Below are 21,422 nucleotides of genomic sequence, written 5' to 3' on the forward strand. Positions count from 1 at the left end.
AATCGTTGAAAAAAAAAATATTTAAAGGAGTCATAACCTGGTTTTATACGTATCCAGCCCCCCTTGGATCGCTTTGGATCAATTCGTAAAACTTATTAGAAAAAAAAAAAAAATTTTTAATCAAACATTGAGCTTGTTCTGACCCTTTTTCGTACCGCGATTTTATCACGCGAGATTACGCGCGAGGTTTTGACTGGTCCGGATGTGCATTGTATAATATGTAATGAGGCGCGCGTTGATTCGCCGCAGGAAGGACAGAGCCGGGGGGGCTTGCCTGCATGCAGACTCCAAAACATAAACAGCCCCCTGTCATGGCGCACACACTAAATGACGAACCTTACGGAATTCAGGCATTTATGTACGAACCAGAGTCGGAACCCGAACCGGAGAGTGAAGAGCCAGAGATGGTTGAAGAGACACGTTTACAGCAGGACGTCAGGTAGCGGACGGGGGGGGGTTGGGTGGTGAAAGAGGGGTGGGCTTATGCAAGTAGCCTCCACGGTGACGTCACCGTAGGCGCAGAATCAAAATCTCGTGCTTTAGGAATGCACACCCTTGTGTGCTATTCCTGTTCGGAAAAAGAGCAGAAGCGAAAAAACGGCGCCACTTTCAAACTCCAGCCTTTCAGGCAAGTTTCAACTGAGGTCAAACACAGATATGCATGTTTTAACAAGAGAAATTGCGATTTCCTGGTGATGACTCCTTTAAACTGTCAGCATATAAAGAAGACGGCAGAATCAGCTTTGCAAAATAAAACGAACAAAAAACAGTACCAAACACAAAAGTACAGCAGAAATTAAACCAACCCAAACGTCAAATAAATAACATAAATAGAGATGTGAGGGAATCACAACAAAATCCCTTCAACACTTTAAAGAAATTACATACAATGTTTTTATACCTTTGTTTGCAAGGAAGTAAGATTCGATATGCATCTTGATACACAGGTTACGACGCAAGTTGAGACACAAGCGATTGACATTCAAAGCCATCCGTCTCTCACGTGCGGTCGTGGAGTGACTGCGGTCACACGGCAGCGTCGCAGCCGCCTACCTGTGCTGCGCCCGCCTCTCCACCTCCACCTCCACCTCCACCTCCTCCATGTTCCGTGTTGTCCCTTGTTTATCACTCATACAAGCTAGGCAGCTACGGCGTTAAATAGAGTCATACCGGCTCAGATGTCGCCCGGGTCAACAAACTGATGAGAAATGGGCTACTGGACCAAAACACAGATGGACGAGGGCAGAAAATGCGGAGTAGTTGGAATGCTACTATACAAGCAATCCCAGAGAGAGGGGTTACATGCAGCAAATGTGGGACCATTGGATACTTCAAAACCAACAATCAGGGCTAACAAAGAAACAGCTGTTAGCCCAGTGTTCCAACATCCGTAACCGAAAACTACTATCACAACTAGAGATTAATGAAATACAACAACGATGCTACAGCAAGGGGGAGCCAGGACAACAGGTCAGCGGGGGGATGTCATCCCCCCAACCAGCAATTGGGTACCCAGCCTCAACACAAGAGCTGCTGACCTGAGAAGGAAGATCCTGACCCAACTAGAAACCTGGAGCCCCCGAGTACCTTCAGAAGAAGGTACCTCTAGTGGACCAGAGGGCAACATAGGTGATATCCAAGACTAGTCTGAAGACAATCCCCACAGGGACCAACAAGCTGATACACAGTACAGCAACAGTAACCATGGAGGGCTTGGGACATAACAAACAGTGCCCACCATGGAAAAGACGGTTAGAGGCCAAGATAAAGGCAACATGGAGAGAAGTTAGCCACCAAGGAGGGAGAGGCCAGGAGAATAAACAAGCTGTTCTCCACTGAACCAGCCAATGTGTACTCTCAGTGGCAGGGAAACAACAACCAGTCAGACCTGCCAAGAACTGAGGTGGAAAAATACTGGAAAGACATATGGGAAAAAGAGGCATCACACAACACCAATGCCCAATGGTTAGTGGACCTAGGAGCTGACCACAGCAACCTCCCAGAACAAGAACCAGTAACCATCTCAATGGCAGACATCCAAGAAAGAGTGTCAAAAATGAAGAGCTGGACAGCACCAGGCCCTGATATGATCCATACGTACTGGCTGAATATATATTTTATATAGGCCTTTGACTAGGCCCAGCCCAAAGCAATCGGCACACGGAAACTCAACAACAATAATGCCTGGCATGAGTGTCACAATACTTTCATTGTGGCTCATGACACTATAGGTTGAGCTGGAGTGGGTGTCATCCTCTGCTCTCGGTCTAAGCTCAACCTGAATAAACAAATTATGGAATGGATTAAAAAAAAAAAACATTATTATAAAATGTTCTGTGATTCTCCAGATCACACAGATGGCCAGTCCGCCCCTGTACACAGTATATAGGTCCAACTCCCATTCACTTGTTCTCTCTACATAATGGCTTGTCCTTTTTTTGGAGGATGTACTGGATGAGGAAGCCCTAATCCTCAGATGAGCATTTAGGCACGCAAGAATCTTCCAGGACAGGTCAGGCCCATTGGCCTTTGGAGATGACTATCTCATTGAGAGATACAGATTCTCAGGTGATGGACTGAGCTATTTATGTAGGCTGCTGAATCCAAAAATACAGCACCAGACAGCACGAAGCCATGCTCTCACTGTACCACAGATGGTCTGTGTTACAATGAGAATTGGCCTGGCTCAGTGCATGACTCCAGAATCTTTCGGTCCAGTCCAATTTACGAGAGACATCCACAAGGTAAGCCACACATTTTATTTGTACTGTAAGCACCTTGGACATCATGAGTGTTTAACTCTGCTGTATAGTTTTCTAAATGATATCCTGCATTATCAGGCAAATTCTCTGGTGTGCTGCTGGGAGACAAAGGCTATGCCTGTGAGTCATTCCTCCTGACTCCCCTTGCGGACCCCCAAACCCCACCACAGCAGGCCTACAACCATGCGCACAGCAGGACAAGGTCTCAAATTGAGATGACCTTTGGCCTTCTGAAATCTCGGTGGTTATTTTAAATTCTACTTCACATTAATGAAAAAGGGAGACACCACAATTTTTTTTTTTATTTGGCAATCATTTCTCTTGGTTGCTTGGATCCTGGAATAGAGAGAGCAAAAGCAACAACGATTAAAACATTGTATTGCAGTTATTGTTACTGTGTGCACTGAAATACTCACTTCTCTTTGTAGTTTCTGGATTTCCAGGTCCAGTTTCCTCATTGTTCTGTGTTTTATCTCAAGATCCAGCTCTATTTCTTGGAGCTTTCTCCTCTTTCATTTAATTTTAATGTCTGCCAGCTCAATTTGTTTCTCCAGGTGCTTTGCATACAGTCTCCTGACAGTTTGTGAAGTCTGTAAAAGAAATTTCAATTAGCACAGCAGGATTTGTGCACAATATAGATTTACTTTAGCCAATACTCACATTGTTACCAGGCTGCTTAGGAGACTGTGCAGCATCTGGGTCCTGTTACACATATTTTCTATTAGCACCACATCACTGACTAAATAAGCAGGATATGTCCATAAAATTGACATACCTCAAGCCTTCTGGAGTCTAGTGACACAGTCTCCTCATCTGCAGAAGTGCATTCTGCAGCTGCAGATGTGCCTTCCCCCTGCCATATACATACATGTATTGAGAGAACTTGAATTAAGATTTCACAGGAGATACCACACTTGTGATTTCAATACAATGTACTAACCGGATCATCTTCTGGTGGCTCCAAAAGTGTGACTTTGTTCCCAGACACTGTAAGGAAATTCAAAATCAGACAGTATAATATAGTTATTTGATTGTGTTCCATATGCAGTAGTACCATTATGTACCTTGAATGAAGCGTACAGTTTCTGTGTCTGGGACAGAGTCTGTTACTGTCCCTCCCTGGCCAACACTGGCCTCCCTTTATTCAAATGGAGTGCCAGCTCCACTGCTGGCGTCATATCCTGGCTTGGTGGGCCGCCCCCTGTGCCAGTTCTATGGGCTTTCTTTTTAAACTGCTACAATCGTACAGACATTCAACATGTCAGCAGACACCTAATCTATTCACCTCATTTGTACACTGTCATCTACTTTAAAGTCACTTACCAGCCTGCAAAATGTTTCTGTATTTAATCTTAACGTTCTGTCAGGTCCTTTTATGGCCAGACATGTTTGTTCTTTATGAAGGAGAGATAGATCAAATAAATAAATAAATAAATAAAAACGTAACATGACAAAAATAGATTAAATGACACATTGTAGATAATTGTTTGCACTTAATCATACTCTATAGTTCCTGAGTAACATGCACCTCTACTTGCCAAATTTAAAGCAAACAGTTTATTAGTGGACTTTAAAAATATCTCCTTTAGTCCTTTAATTGTAGCCTAATTAAACAGTTCCAGTGGAGCACTGTTTATTAATTGTACAGTTTTGAACTACTTACGCCTTAAGCCGGTCTGCTATCTTCTGCCAGGCTTTCTCTCTCTGTTTAATTACGGCACTGGTGTTGCCTTTTCTTTTGATAATATCCTTCACCTCTTTGTGTGACTCCATCAGGAGCTGTTGTTCGGCGGCCGTGAAATATAAAGCTTTTATCCATGTTCCCATCGATGATTCTGTGAGTGATCGCGAGGTATATTTAAAGTTCCCATATTATACTGTTTTCATCAATTCCACACAGCTGTCAGAGGTCCAACAACACTGTTTTCGATATGCATTGCCTCAAACCCATCTGTGGTCCTGAATTTCAGCTGAGAACATGCTGCTTCTGTGTCTGCACCTTTAAATGCTAATGAGCTCCGTCTGTCATCGCCTACTCAGACGGAGACGACGCCACTTGCACTACGCGGCAGCATGCGGCAATGTTTACGCGGATGTATCGCTATGGCTCGCCTATATGTCTCAGGTGAAGTCCCGTATTGTGGGCCCGTATTGTGGGGACAGATCCTTTTACTAGGGTCAGTGTCGAGGCAAAGCCAGCTTTGTACTGACCCTTGTTACTGAAGCAGCCCGATGTGAAGTGGTTAGCACACACATAGAAGCTAACATGGACCGTAGCCGTAAAAATGAAACTTAAGAGACCAGACCCGGACCGTTGTGCACGGCGCTCTGTCGGACACGCGCCCCTGGGCTCCGTCCGACCGGAGGCAGCAGTGAAGACACACCAGAGCGCGTGAGACAGAGGGAGGATTGTCTCCAGCTTCACCTGCACAGGGATTTATTCACAGAGCACCAGCCAGATCACCCAGTGCCATGACCGGTAAGTTGGGCTGCACTCTCCGTGCACACTGTGGGTCCGTGCACGCTGTCTGCCCCTGCTCTCCGTGCCGCTCTCCGTGAGTGCTCTCAATGCACGCTATGGGTCTGTAGGTCGCGCTCTCCCTTGCTGTCTGTCCTTGATGTTGGTCCACATTCTCCGTGCGCGCTGTGGGTCCGTGCGCACTGTGGGTCCGTGCGTGCTGTCGGTCCGTGCGCACTGTCAGACGGCACCGTGCCGACATGCTGCGTGCTGCTGCTAGCTGCGTGCTGCTGCTAGCTGCAGCATCGATGCTAGCTGCAGAATCGATAACACTATGCCCTGCGAGAGCTGTCATAAAAACCAGCATGACATATCCATACTCTGGGAGAAGATCAAAACACTTACCGATGAGCTAAAACAAAAAGACCAGCTTCTAAGCAAATTCATAGACACTGCGGCCACACAGTCACAAATAATCAACATTCTCAACTCACCAGCAGCAGCGGCGGACACGATCCTGTGGGAACCATCCTCATCCCGCCACCCACCATCCTCCACCTCCACTCCCAGCTCACGGGCTCTTTGGACGGAGGTGGTGTCTCGAGGTAGGAGGCAAATATCCCGGACTGTCTCTCCTCCACCTCTCAACCTCACAAACCGCTTCTCCGTGTTGCCGTCCAGTGTCACCATTCACCCTGATGGTGTCCTCAGGGCCGGGGCTGATGCATGCCCACCGAACGCCGAGCTGTCGGCTGGTGTGCCGCCCTCTCCACCTCTGGTTGTGGCGCCTGTCCCGGTGGACACGGCGGGGGCTCCAACTTCTGTGACCGTCTCGACCACCGCTGTGAGCCTCTCTAAGAGAGGGAGCTCTTCTGGCGCTGTCACATCTCCACCCGGCGCTGGTACTGATCGGTTCGGCTGACCGTTTTACCGCGGGACAGCAGAACACCTGGCTGGGAATGCCCTCCACTGCTCCCGCTACTAGCATCGTTGCTGCTAGCACCATTGACACTAACACCGTACTTCGCCCGACTACCACCAGGAGCCTCTTTGGGAGAGGGGGCTCTTCTGGTGCTGTCACATCTCCACCCGGCGCTGGTACTAAACGGTCGGCTGACCGTTTCACCGCAGTACAGCAGAACCAAACCTACACCAGCTTGGATAAAGACTGAAATTAAACAACTCAAAAGAAATTGCAGGAGTGCAGAGAGAAAATGGAGGCAGTCAAAGTTAACAGTACATCACAAAATATTCCGGGACAAACTCAAAACCTACAATAAAGCAGTAAAACAGGCAAGAACTTTCCATTTTTCACAACTCATCTCTTAAGTGTGGGGTGCCCCAAGGGTCAATTTTAGGTCCAATACTTTTTAATATATATATGCTCCCCCTTGGTGACGTCATCAGGAGGCACGGCATCAATTTTCACAGCTACGCTGATGATACACATCTCTACATTGCCGTGTCTCCTGATGACACGGGACCTATTGATTCCCTTTTAAACTGTATTATAGATATAAAGTCATGGATGGCAGAGAATTTCCTGCAGCTCAACCAGGACAAAACAGAGGTTTTAATTATTGGTCCCGAAGGCAAGAGAGAGAAACTTTTTCCAAAACGAAATGCTTCGAATACCTTTGTGCTGTGTTGAAATGCTCTCCCAGAGTTCTCCGGTTAATTATTTACAGGCCACCTAAATATTCATCAAATTTTTTCGATGATTTTACTGAATTATTGTCTAGCATCTCCACTGATTTTGACTGCCTAGTTATAACTGGTGACTTTAATTTTCATATTTATGATTTGAATGACGGGCTGCACGGTGGTGTAGTGGGTAGCACTCTCGCCTCACAGCAAGAGGGTCCTGGGTTCGATCCCCGGGTCGGCCCGGGTTCCTTCTGTGTGGAGTTTGCATGTTCTCCCCGTGTAAGCGTGGGTTCTCTCCGGGTTCTCCGGCTTCCTCCCACAGTCCAAAGACATGCAGGATGGGGATAGGTTAATTGATGACTCTAAATTGCCCGTAGGTGTGAATGTGAGCGTGAATGGTTGTTTGTCTCTACATGTCGGCCCTGCGATAGACTGGCGTCCTGTCCAGGGTGTACCCTGCCTTCGCCCAATGACAGCTGGGATCAGCTCCAGCCCCCCCGCGACCCTGAATACAGGATAAGCGGTAGAAAATGGATGGATGGATGGATTTGAATGACAAGGGTGCAAAATAACTTTTTAATATTCTAGACATTTTCAACCTTTCTCAACATGTGAAAGAGGCTACTCATTGTCTGATCACTTCTGTGTTTTCTTTAATATTTCTTTCATTCCTGACACACAAACAGAATCAAATAAGGTCAAAAAGTGGTACATCAATGAACATGCCAATGTACTCTTTAAAAATGCCATCTCCTCGTTACCACCTCTAAACCCATGTCATGCTGATGATCTTGTAAACATCTTTAATTCCAAAATTTTGAATGTCATTGCACCTGCTACGGTTAAAGCAATTTCTGGTAAGAAAAAGGCACCCTGGAGAAAAGCTGCTGTTGTGACAGCCCAGAGAAGAGAGTGCAGGAAGGCTGAACGAATCTGGCGGAGTACTAAACTTCATATTCACCATGACATCTATAAAGAGACCAACTAAACTACATTCCACACTGAAATGCAATGAGTTTGCATTCTTTTATACTAATAAAATTGAAAGCATCAGACGCGCCATCAATATCTCAAACAAAAAAGTTGGATCACCACGCTGTTCAGGCAAAAGTAACACAGCAATGATGGTAAGCTTTAATGCCATAGACTCTAAAACTCTAGTGGAAACGGTGACAAATCTAAAATCATCCACCTGCTGCCTTGATGCTTTACCTACCAACTTTTTTAAGAATGTTTTTGACTGCCTATCAATAGACGTATTGCAAATAGTTAATAACTCCATTCAATCAGGCAATTTCCCAAAGGCCTTCAAAACTGCAGTCATTAAACCTCTTCTAAAAAAGCAGAGCCTAGATGCCTCTATTATCAACAACTACAGACCAATTTCAAATCTACCCTTCATAAGTAAAATAATTGAGAAAGTTGTCCTCCAACAACTAAATCACTTCCTGGCTTCAACTGGCTGCCACAACAACTTCCAGTCAGGATTTCAACCTTTTCATAGCACCGAGACGGCCCTTATTAAAGTTGTAAATTACATCCATCTTAACACAGACTCTGGCAAAACTTCAATATTAATGCTATTAGACCTCAGTGCTGCATTTGACACTGTCGACCACTCAATACTCTTGGACAGGTTGGAAAACTGGGTGAGGCTCTCAGGCACAGTCTTAAGCTGGTTCAAGTCATATCTACAAGATAGGAACTATTTTGTTTCCATTGGCGACTTTGTATCAGAACCTACCAATGTAACGTGTGGAGTCCCCCAAGTTCAATTTGGGGCCGACTTTATTCAACATCTACATGCTCCCACTAGGACAAATCATGCAAAATAATAACATTGACCACCATTGCTATGCCGATGACACCCAAATGTATGTAGCACTATCACCATACGACTATCGCCCCATAGATCTTCTGTGCCAGTGCATTGAGCAAGTCAAAGACTGGATGTGCCAAAACTTCCTACAACTAAATGAGGACAAAACTGAGATAATTGTTTTTGGTGCTAAAAAAGAAAGGTTTAAAGTAATTCAACACCTTCACTCTCTGTCCCTGAAAACCTCAAACAAAGCCAGAAACCTTGGGGTTATTATGGATTCTGATTTACATTTCGACAGTCACATTAAATCAGTAACAAAATCAGCCTACTATCACCTCAAAAATATAGCAAGACTTAGAGGCTATACGACATGTCAGCTCAAGACTTAGAAAAACTTGTACATGCCTTTATTACTAGTAGGCTAGACTACTGTAATGGTCTCCTTGCAGGTCTTCCGAAAAAAACTGTCAGGCAGCTACAGCTTGATCAGAACGCTGCTGCTAGAGTTCTTACAAAGACCGTATGTCAGAGGATTGATTTCAAAATCCTCCTGCTCACATATAAATCATTACATGGTCTAGGGCCGAAGTATATCACTGATATGCTCCCACTACATAAGCCTTCTAGACCACTAAGATCTTCTGAGACCAATCTGTTAGTGATTCCCAGAGTAAACAACAATCACGGGAGAGCATTTAGTCACTATGCAACAAATAGCTGGAATAAACTTCCTGAAGATGAAGATGTAAGATTTGCCCCAACTCTGACCACTTTTAAAACTAGACTGAAAACTTTTATGTTCACCATAGCTTTCTGCTAAATCATTTAATGTCTGCACTGTTTTTAATTATTGCAAATATGTTTTTATTCTCCTTTCTTTCTGTAATGCATTTTAATTGTGCCTTTATTTTCTTTTAATTCTTCTATTTTTTTTTTCATTTTGTTGTATGACATGTCATGATGTGAAGCACTTTGAGTCTGCCTTGTGTATGAAATGTGCTATACAAATAAAGTTGCCTTGCCTTGCCTTGCCTTAAACATTCACAGTGCGTAAAAAACCTGGGCGTTCTTTTCGACTCTGAGCTTGATTTTAATCCACACATCAGAAATACTTCAAAGATTGGTTTTTACCATCTTAAGAATATAGCCAGAGTTTGCCCGTTTCTCTCTCTGGCCAGCACAGAGGTGCTAATGTATGCTTTTATCTCTAGCCGGTTAGATTACTGTAATGCCCTGCTTTCTGGTCTCCCCAAAAAGAGCATTTTGCACCTTCAGCTGCTCCAGAACATGACGACCAGAAGGTGGGCTCACATTACACCGGTTTTAGAATCGCTGCATTGGCTCCCTGTGCACTTCAGGATTGATTTTAAGGTTCTTTTACTAGTTTTTAAGTGTCTTAACGGCCTTGGGCCTTCTTATCTGTCTGACCTGCTTTTACCGTATCGGCCCTCGCGGACCCTGAGGTCCTCCGGTAGTGGTCTTTTATCTGTTCCCAATGTTAGAACCAAAACCTTTGGTGAAGCCTCATTTTATCATTACGGCCCGTGCCTGTGGAACAGCCTGCCGGAGGGCCTCAGGGCCACTGAGTCTGTCGATGCTTTTAAACGCAGGCTCAAGACTCACCTTTTTAATTTAGCTTTTAACTAAGTCCTTTTTATTCTTTTATTCTTTTAGTAATACTCATTTATCCTGTCCTGTCATTTTACGTTGTCTTAATTTTCTCTTAAAGGTTTTGTTATTCATTTACTTATTTATTTTTGTTTTACTCTCAGTAATTCATATTAACATTAATTTATGTTGTTTTAGGAGGTTTTTCATTTATTTTATTATCTATTTTTATTGTCTCTTAGTTTCCAGCTCCATTGTTCTCCTCATGGGGGCACTCCACTCCGGGAGCTCTGTCTGGCCTGCCTGCGGTGCTGTCCTTGGGGGTTGTCCAGGCCTGGACAGTTGGGGAGTTCTGCCCCAGGGCTTTATGGCCATGGTATGGGTCCCTATCTGTCTGGGTCTCTGTGGCGGCGTCCCCTGTAGTCGTGGGCTTGGACGGCTCTTGGTGTGGAGGGCTTCCTTGGGGGGGGGGTTATGTATCGGTGCAGCATGTGTGTGTGTGTGTGTATGTGTGTGTGTTACATGAGGGTGTGGGGAGTAGGGATGTTAAAAGGGTCTGTTTTATTTTTATTTTATTTTAATGTAAAGCACTTTGGGTTGCATTTGTATATCTATGAAAGGTGCTATATAAATAAAGATGACTTGACTTGACTTGTACGGTGGCCCTGAAGTGCAAAACGCAAAAACAAAACACACACAAAAAAGAAAACACACACACAAAAAAGAAAACAAACACAAAAAAGAAAATGAGCACAAAAAAGAAAACAAACACAAAAAAGAAAGCAAACACAAAAAAGGAAATGAACACAAAAAAGAAAACGAACACAAAAAAGAAAACAAACACAAAAAAGAAAATGAACACAAAAAAGAAAAACGAACACAAATAAGAAAGCAAACACAAAAAAGAAAACGAACACAAAAAAGAAAGCGAACACAAAAAAGAAAGCAAACACAAAAAAGAAAGCAAACACAAAAAAGAAAATGAACACAAAAAAGAAAACGAACACAAAAAAGAAAACAAACACAAAAAAGAAAATGAACACAAAAAAGAAAAACGAACACAAAAAAAGAAAGCAAACACAAAAAAGAAAACGAACACAAAAAAGAAAGCGAACACAAAAAAGAAAGCAAACACAAAAAAGCAAACACACACAAGAAAGGAAACACACACAAAAAAGAAATCCCAAAACGGAAGTGTTACCTTCGGCGGACATCGCTGATTGGACAAGGTAGGCTTGCCCCAGAAACTAAACTTGCTTTCCCGTCTACGCCGCCAGAAACGAACACAAGAAGAAGACGAACATGAACGACGAAATGGACAGCGAAACCGAACTCTCTATTATAAAGCAGTATTTTGATGCAGGACACCAATACGATGTGATAGTTGACATGTTGTCGACTATTCACGGTCGTAAGATGAGTCTTCGAACGCTGAAGACCCGTTTGTAAGAAGCCGGCTTACTTAGACGCCGTAACTATTCCCCACTATCCGAGATGAGGCGTGCAATTCTGAGTGAGCTTGATGGACCGGGGATACTGTTTGGATATCGGACTATGTGGCAAGTCCTACTACAAAAACATCGACTGCGTGTTAAACGTGACGTTGTAATGAGGTTGCTGAGACAATTGAATCAACAACAGACGGCTTTGAGGAGACGCGGGAGGTTTACACGGCGGACGTACCACTCCATGGGTCCAAACTATATATGGCATGTAGATGGGTACGACAAACTCAAACCATTTGGCCTGGCTCTCTCGGGATGCATAGATGGATTTTCACGAAGAATCATGTGGCTTGTTTGTGGACTGTCAAACAACAATCCATCTGTCATCGCTCACAACTACATCAACTGCGTCAAGAGTACTGGTGTTGTTCCAATGAGATTACGAACTGACCTCGGAACAGAAAATTGAACAATGGCAGCAATACAGTGTACCCTCCGCCATGGGCATACGGACTACTATGCAGGCTTGTCCAGTCACAGTTACGGCTCATCAACAGGGAATCAGCGCATTGAGTCGTGGTGGTCTTTTTTCAGAAGAGGAAGGTTGGTAAATCTCTGTTTGATAGATGAAAAGTACATTAGAAACTGTATAGTGATCGACTGTGTTTAACTGATTTTTACGCCTGTCTGTCATTGTATTATCCACATTAAATAACAATAACAGCTTTGCATTTGCTTCATTGCTCAGTTCAACAAGCACCGGATTCGTCCTAGCAGACCAGCCTCATGTCCAGGAGGGATCCCAAATGAGCTATATCTCTTGCCCCACAGGTAGTAAAGGTTTATATCAGCGGTTCTTAACCAGGGGGGCTGCACTTTCCATAGGGGTGGGGGGGTAGAACAAATAGGGTTTGAGCAATACCAGCGCAGTATTTAGCCCCTGTGGCAAGAGAAGCCGCCTCGACAGCTCGTAGTGGCAGCAAGAGAGGGAGAGAGAAAGAATCTGCGCTGATTTTATGTTGATGCTGGTGGGATTTTCTCCTCCTCTCTTCTCTCCTCCTCCTCTCTCCTACTGATCCCTCCTCTGTCCTCCTTATCTTTCTCCGCCATGCTCTCCTCTCTCTCCTCCCCATCCCTCGTCCCCTCTCCTCCATACTCTCCTACTCATCCCTCCTTCTCTCTCTCTCCTCTGCCTCTCCCCTCCTCCTTCTCTCAAGATAGATGGATATATTATGTATATATCTACCTACCTACCTATCTACCTGGAGTGGGTGGCGCCCAGAAGAGGGGGCCCCCTCCCAACTGCATTGAAACAGGCCTTTGTTTTTTGTTTTGTTTTTTTGGGGGGGTAAACTCCTGGTTTACATCATATACATTACAAAAAAATTAAGGAGTAAAGGTTGGTATAATCTTGTATTTAGAGGCTCTGTCTCTGCAATGACCAAGTCCTTCATAATACTTTTTATCTAATTTTTCAGATTTGGCGCGAGGGACTGTGGATTCTTTGTTGAAGATGCAGAGCTGGATGTTTTTCCTGAGGCAAGGCAAGAGATTGATTTTTACAGTGAAGACATGAAGGAATACCTACAACAGGCCGTGGAACAAAACGGACTACAACAGCCACATGACTGGAGGACAGCCTCTGACCTTTACATCACTCTGAAGCAAATAGCTGGCCTGTAAATACTGACTCCTGGGTCCCACTGGTCCTTCTGGTTACGGGGCTTTCCACCATGTTGGTCTGCTCGTCTGTCAGTTATGGCCGTCCAGTTGATGGCACAGTCCTTATCCTCCTGCTCTTACCAGTGTCAATGGCCCTGCAGATGGCATTTCCCCTGTTCCTCAGTGCCTAGCCATGTGTCCCTAAGACTCACAGTCATAAGAAAGTGTATAGTTGTCTGTATATGTGTAATTGGTGGTGGGAGGAATGGATTTTTGACTTAAATTATTTGATCAAAGGATTCTCTCTTACATTATTCTTTAAAATATTTATGAATCTTTGTGGACAAGAGTTGACAATACCTCATATTTTTAGTACACTGTGACAGGTACCTTTATTAAACATCTTTGAATAAAACTGTAGTGTTCAGCAGTTATTTAAACATTTCACAATGTCTACAACTATATGTTTTTGACTATTGATAAGAGTGAGCTGTTAAACAATAATCAACAGCAACATAATCCATAATCTGGACCCATGTACAAATCTGACCAGAGGGTTGTTGATAGAAAAAAAGGAGCAACAACAAAAAGAAAACCATGGATCAGGACCCAGTTATTTACATTAATGTGTAAGCTGTGCATATAGATAACTGCACAGACTGAAATATATACAAGTCCTTACACAGGTGAATCTTTAAACTGTGCATGTAGCTGCATGGATTAAAATACAAGGTGCGTTCACACAGGTAAACAGAAAAATGAAAGGTAGCTATGGCAGCTAAAAACATCCAAATCCTGGAGCATTCTGGATCCCAAACTCCATGTTTGTCTTAAAGACAATGTAAGAATCCAAGAGCGGCAGCTTCATCGTATTTGTGCAGGTGTTCGCCATTGGAAAAGGAGAATCGTTTAAAAACTCTATGCTTGGAGAGGGTGTCATTCCAGCTGGTGGAAGCGCTGCTAAGCCACTGGCAAACATGAGTACATCCTGAAGGGACACTGCTGTTGCTTTTTCTAAAGACAAAAAGTCAACATTTTAGTTAGTCATATTTCATCAGATAAAATACAAATTATAAATATTACTACACTACAATTAATCTAACAAAGCCTTGACAAACCCTCGCAATCAAGAAGAAAGTCAGCCCAAAATCCAATTGTTTGGTTCTCCTTCTGCCACCTGTTGCTGCCTCTTAGGCTGCGGTCAGGACGGAACAAGCTTTCCATTTCTGATGCAGTCAGAGCCTTGGAAGAATGAAACAGAAGAGGAAAGTCAAAAACTGCAGACTGGCCAGTCCCTCTTTGAATCTATAAAGGAAAAATATTGTGTAAGACAGGGGTTCTCAACCTTTTGAAAGCTGAAGCTGGGGGACCCCCCCCCCCCCCCCAAGGCTGGTTGAATTCATTTGGCCAGGTGCCACCCACTCGACTCAGGAGGGGAGGAGAGGATGAGCAGTAGAGAAGGTGAGTTCAAAACTAAACTATGACATTATTGATGATCGTTTCTAAAAAAAAAAAAAAAAGAGGGAAAAAAAACCAGCCTGAAATAACTTACCTCTGAATGGCAATCTGGTTGCGTCCTAGGATGTACCATCTCAGATAGTCCTCTATGAGTGTATGCCTCTCATGAACTTTGATGCGTCTAAAGCATCCTGCTGTCCGGAACATTGTGCTGTATTGCAAAATTACATTTTGCAAAGATTCCTCTGATTCAGCTTCCTGAACATATTCAAAAGACAGTTATTGTAGGAAATACAAAGATATAAATTCTGTCAAAGTTTTTCCTTAGTTTATACCAATCTAAGGGGGAAAAAGAGGCTAACGTGCCTTTACTTCTCGTTGAAATAATACGATTTCAATCCTTAGGACCTATTGAGCATAGTCATACTATCTTTTTCTGAAATAATTTTCATGTGCCCCCTTAGCAAATTCAGTCCATGGGTCAAGATCATTTTCTACCTGACGCAGAGCTTTCCCTATCTCTTCATCAGTTATGTCTTCCACTGTGGCGTTGAAAGTTGTCTTCCCTATTAGGTGGTTAACAAGGTCCTTTGAGAGATAATGTGGCGCAGGTCCCCCCGTGCATAATGGAGACAGCTATCATCTTCCCTGCTAGAAAGTACTCGTCTTTCCTGACAGCTGTTACAGAGGGTAAAGAATGATTTTGCATGATCATCATCTACATCACCTGAAGAAAAACAAATTAAAATGAATGAAAACTAAAAATTTCTAAAATACAATCTGTGCCCACCAATCTAAACCCACCTGTGGAATTGTACACGAGATAGCGTCTTTCGGGAGGTCGAAAATGGGGCGATTTCTGAGGTGACTCATGAGAAGCGTTAGGAATTCTCTTCTGGGCCCACCTGTATCCAACCCTTCTTCAAAGGAACCTGCATCATCGATAAACTTGACAAAGAGGTCACTGGATTCAGAGTATGTGCTGCGTCGAAATCCACGGACAGCTCCATCCCACACGTCAGCTCTCGAGATATTGAACCGGCTGACTGTCTTGTGGTCAATTGCAAGTGCCAAATTTGCAATTATTTCGGCTGCCTGCACACCTGTGGGTCTTGACAAAAAAAAAGGAGTGAGAAACTTAATGTACACTTAAAAAATATACTTAAATGTCAATTCGGGGACAAGAGAGACTCACTCTCTAAAACAATGACCAAATTTAATTTTTTAACTTCATTCCAACGGACTCTACTCACACACACAGCTTAACAACTGGACCTGATGCAGGCAGTTACAGGCATATACAGTCAGAGGTGTTCTTTTTAGTGACTTCTCACTTTGGAATGAAGTAATAATGGAAAACACAGAACTGGTTAATTTTCTAACGGCTATGACTCACTCAAATTCTTCAGAAGGCATATCATTTTTTTCGTCGGGAATGGGATCTTCATGCTCATCATCATCAATGATGATAGGCGTAAAGAGGTTGGTGTAAGTCCTGCAATATTAAGATATTATTTGCACAAAACACCTACAAATTTAAAGATGAGCAACTAATAAATTCAGAAATGCAGAAACATCCCCAATTAAATGTTTGACCCTTATTTAGGTTTGAATTTAGATAAGACGTAACACACCTGTAACATGAGCTCTTGGCATCAGGACATCCAGAGGGACCTGCATAATTACACTCGTCATCCAAGACTATGGTCTGAAAAAAAAAGAAATGTAGAAATATGCTCAATATTCAAGCAAATAAAAGACAGCTCCCTATGAGTGCTTAAGGACATAAATGACAAAACTAAGAAACAACACCTATGAAAATTTAGCGACGCACCAATTTCCATTTTCTGGCCCATCACCAATTTTTAAGAAGTCTAACCTGGTGATTCGTATTCCAATTTTGTTTGAAAAGCTAATTACCTGTGGTACATCAGAAGAGAGTGAAAGCCCCCCAGCACCGTTCCTGAGATGGCAAAGGAACATAAAACATAATTTACTCCAAAATATAGTAACATTTCAAAACCAAGCAAACATCAAATTTTCTGACACATACACACGCGCACACAAACACACACACACTGTAAGTACTTACAGCTTTTCAGGCTCATTGTGCACAGGACTGCTCATATTATGAGGTTCAAACGGCTGTAGTGAAGATAGGTATTTGTTTAGTACCAGTACGTGGTCACACAAATGGGTTTGAAACTGCACTCACCAGTGTATCAGCTAGATCAAACGTTCTGTCTTTTTATTACAATTTCAGGGTCTGAGTCTTTGTCAGATGAGCCACATAATTCTCCAACTGCAAAACATGAAACAAAATTAAGATCAATTGAATGATAATTGCTTGAGAAAAAGCAAAAACATAGAGAAATGCTTAGTTAACTCCAAGCTGGTTAACAGAGAAGAACATGAATGCTGAAAACACTGAGGAGCAACTAATAAAATCCAAAAGCCTCTTTCACATGACAGCTTTGGTGAAAATTCATAATCCAAAAGTGAGGATAAGCCATTAAAACATCTCATCTTTTTAAAACATAGTCGCTACATCAAAATCAATATAGCACTTAAAGGCATCTTTGCACTGGACACAACTAGGAAAAAACAACACAATTTACCTTCGTCAAAGTCTTTTTTTGCGCAAATGTAAATGGTAATGCGCTGATATGATTTGCCAATTTCCTCCTTGTATTTCTTTAACACAAAGGGTATTTGTGTGCCAGGGATATTGACCACTTCCGATACATCTGGATAAAGCAGGATGAAAGGTCCATCATCCAAGTTTTGATCAAAGTCTCTCATTTTTTTCAATGCCTGATCCAGCAGATCTGGGGCAGTGACATCAGGATGTGTCGAAAGGCTCAGACTTCTCCCACGCTGTGGCTTGATACCACCTCCCTTCACAATCCTCATTAAACCAACATTTATCTGCAAGATTAAGTGTGGACCGTTAGTGGATAATGATTAAATATCAATCAACAGATGATAAGTAATATGAATATTTTGCATGTCACAGTTAATTATACATCATGGAAAGGAACTAGCAAATGTGCACAAAGTAAACACAGAACTTGCCTGGACTTTCACTGGTTTCTTTGCTGCCTTTTTCCCACACGAAAAACGTTGCCTCTCCTCTGCTTTCTTCTTTCTGTATTCCAGAAAGGTCCCAAGACTAGAGTTTTGACTAGTCTGTGATGCTGCAGGAAAACAAAGAAAAATGTTATATGTTAAAAAATATGTGTGGTCTCATATTTCTATATGTTGCTAAGGATGCCGCAATGATCAGAGAAGGACGTCGCGCATGTGGCTGGCAAGGCATAGCAACACGAAGAAAACGGAGGAAAAACTTATCTCTGTATCCGACGGGGAAACCTAGAGCGGGCGTGACTTGGCGGTGGCAAAGTGGCTAATTAAACAATATTGCCCCCCCAATATCATAGAAATTTGCTTTTTAAATACTGATTTCCTTTGACGTCACGCAGCTTCATAATGTCTATATCTCAAATACTAAAGCAGAGGCACATACGAACATTTTTTTGCAGCACAAACGATAAAAAAGTATTTTTAAAAGGTTAGCTTTTGTAGAAGAATTGCTGAGGAAGGGCAGAAAAGAGACGCAAATTAACGCTGTTAATCTAATGTCACAAGTACAACACCCACAAGTGGCACAAAAATCCCTTACTTGATGGCCGTGCACTCTGGTCGTCATCATCTGCTTCCTGCAGCCTCTTCCCACAATTGCTACAGTAGTTGGGTTTTTCCGGGAGCTCTTTGCCACAGTAGAGGCAATACATCGCTAAACATGCACGGCTCGCGCAGATTTTTTTTTTTGTTTGTTTGCACCGGGGCAAAAGACTGACGAGTTCTGCCATCCAATCAGCGATGTCCGCCGAAGGTAACACTTCCGTTTTGGGATTTCTCTTTTGTGTGTGTTTTCTTTCTTGTGTTTGCTTTCTTTTTTGTGTTCGCTTTCTTTTTTGTGTTTGTTTGCTTTTTTGTGTTTGTTTTCTTTTTTGTGTTTGTTTTTTCTTTTTTGTGTGTGTGTTTTTTTTTGTGTGTGTGTTTTGTTTTTGCGGTTGCGTTTTGCACTTCAGGGCCACCGTAGACTTGACATAGCCACGCCTTTTCATCCTGGCTCTGCAAACGTGCAACCAATTAAGCCAGGATGCGCTGAGCAGACTAGGTCACGCTGCGCTTGCTCAATTATCCTGGATTTCTTTATTCTACTTTTGTGCAACACCCCTCAGGTGACGTCCGTTAAGTCCCTGAGGGTTCAGGTCTTAGACCTTCGGGGGGACGCTGGGATTTGGCCCAACTGTGAAGTATGGTGGAGGGGGCATGATTGTTTGGAGTTGCTTTGCAGCATCAGGGCCAGGACAGATTTCATCATCGACGGAAAAATGAATTCCCAAGTTTATCAAGACATTTTGCAGGAGATTTTAAGGCCACCAATTGAAGCTCAACAGAAGATGGGTGATGCAACGGGACAACGACGCAAAGCACAGAAGTAAATCAACAACAGAATGCCTTCAACAGAAGAAAATACGCCTTCTGGAGTGGCCCAGTCGATTGAGGTGCTGTGGTATGACCTCAAGAGAGCGATTCACAACCCAAGAATACTGCTTAACTGAAACAGTTTTGTAAAGAGGAATGGTCCAAAATTCCTCCTGACCGTTCTGCAGGTCTGATCTGCAACTGATCTGCAACTGTAAATGATCTGCAATGAGGAGGTTGAGGTTATTGCTGCCAAAGGAGGGTCAACCAGTTATTAAATCCAAGCGTTCACATACTTGTCCACCCTGCACTGTGAATTATATATATTTTTTTTATAATTAATTATTTTATATTAATATTTTTTGTGTGGTATTAGTTTAAGCAGACTGTGTTTGTCTATTGTTGTGACTTAGATGAAGATCAGAACACATTTTATGACCGATTTATGCAAAAATCCAGGTAATAGACAGAAAGAGATGTAAAAATAACGGGAGGCGCACATATCTGCTCCCATGAATGTCATTACATTGTTTGTGTCATCTTAATTTGTAGTCATGTTTATTACTGGAGCTCTGATGACACGTGACAGAATCAACATCGGAGAAGGAAGTGTGGGGGTTGGATGTCGGCAGATAATTGTTTTTGTTGCCGCTTCTGATGCAAACTGCAAGAATACACTTTTATTTTGGTTTATTTTGTTTCGTCATATTTTTCCTGTGAAGCATATGTTCTACACAGCACTTTGTTTTGTATCCCTCTGTTGCAGAATAACAATAAATGATCCTTGAACCTCGATCCAACTTAAAGGCCACCCTCAGCTTAGCCTTGTTTATGCTTCTGCATCACGTCGTAGCGGACCCCCATGCCATAGCCCAGGGTGGGAATTTCACGACGGCAACGACGGCCATGCCCCACACTTTGGCCTTGTTGCCCTGTGAAAAAATGTTCAATTTACGTCCAAGGTCAAGGCCTTTGTGTCCCTGTCCAAGTTCCATGTAAAAAGCTCCTGTGCAGTGTAGTGGGCTCAATTACAGCCACCCGAGTGGAGCTGAGCGAGCAGGCAGTAAAAGTACACAATGGCTTTTGTATTATAAAAGTACTGGTCCGGTTCCCATCCGGTTCCGCTCCCACTCACACCACGAGTCTGAAGCTCGACCCAGAATGCCGCTGTCCTAGACAGTCATCAACAGTATTTTCAGACATAAAACAGGTCAATAGCGGGGTTGAACACTTCATGTCCACATTGCCTACCTGTGTATGTGCTTGTGCATCATTCATATATATATATATTCGCTTCATCGCGTTATTTTTTGTTGTCTCTTCCATTTTAGGGGGAAGTGTGACAACTTTGCCTGTTGTTGCCATTTATCGTCACGACTGAACAAGGACTTGAACCCAAAAGCAGGCAGGAGACAGAGTAAAACGCCCAAAAAATGTTTATTTAACTAATAAAACAAAGTATCAACTCAGTGAGACCACAAGGGTAAAAACGGCAGTCAAAAAGAAAACACTTACGATACTAACAAAACACGAAGGACACGGGAGGCTGGACACAGGAAGACGAATAATCCCAGGGACCCAGAGTGGTGCAGCATGCAGGACCCAACATATACATTAGGCGCATTTCCAATCATGCATGCGCATGCATTTGCCTCACATAACCAGGCAATCTGGGATAAAAACGTCAGAAATGCTGGTGATAACTTCCCTTTGCGACATGTCACATGGCTTTAAAAACTTGCGGGATCTCCAGGGTACCTCCCTCCGCATGCTTTTCTGTGCAGATGGTCTCAAATAAGTGCGGACATAAGACACTCCCCTCAACGTTGCCCTAGTTGGTTGGAATTACCACGTGGAATTTCCCACGTGAGAAACCTTTGCTCCACAGCCTCCATCAACAAGGGGAGTTCCAATGCCTCGAATTTGTCCGCGACGAAGATAGCCAGCCCACTGGGTAGGCCATATTCTTTGTGCAAAGTCCGTCAAGTGCACCTGTGTCCAACTTGACGTGGTGGGAACTTGACGTGTTTATGACGAGTTCCGACGGATCCTCTCAAGTCTCGTGC

The sequence above is a fragment of the Eutrigla gurnardus genome (assembly GCF_963514095.1).
Source record: "Eutrigla gurnardus genome assembly, chromosome: 11".
NCBI classification, from domain to species: Eukaryota; Metazoa; Chordata; class Actinopteri; order Perciformes; family Triglidae; genus Eutrigla; species Eutrigla gurnardus.